Below are 529 nucleotides of genomic sequence, written 5' to 3'. Positions count from 1 at the left end.
TTAGAGGAAGATGTGCAAAAATCACACACGACAATAGAAAGAGGACATACAGCATGTTCCTCATGCTTCATGCACCTATAAACAAGCTGAAATCCAATGTAGACAGTAAGATTGTTAACCAAACCGTGTTGCATTATTAGTACTAGTGTGGGTTTCAAGTGTTTCTAATCAGCCCATCACAGCTGATGGTGCAATTAAATTTAACCCAAACGTAAAGTTGGGTCAGACTGGCCAGACACCGTGTGTGTGTGTGAGAGAAGTCACATCCAGATCTTCCTCACCTCAGTTTGTGATGCTCTTTGGTGTTTAGTCGATCTCAGTTGCCATGCCAACAGATTGAGGGGTGGGTGGGGGGATTCCTAACGCTGATCTAGGCCACTGCACATGTGCGTTAGGTCCATGGATGCATACAATCGAGGCACACACATGAACACTTCCCAGCAACAAGTTAAGAGAAGCTCATCAGAAGCAGCTGCGCGTCACGGTGTTGAAAACTCAATGTTTATGGCAGGGTAAATTTTATATATAT

Source organism: Austrofundulus limnaeus, unplaced genomic scaffold (assembly GCF_001266775.1).
Source record: "Austrofundulus limnaeus strain Quisiro unplaced genomic scaffold, Austrofundulus_limnaeus-1.0 Scaffold46, whole genome shotgun sequence".
NCBI classification, from domain to species: domain Eukaryota; kingdom Metazoa; phylum Chordata; class Actinopteri; order Cyprinodontiformes; family Rivulidae; genus Austrofundulus; species Austrofundulus limnaeus.
Note: the sequence above shows the minus strand (reverse complement) of the source record.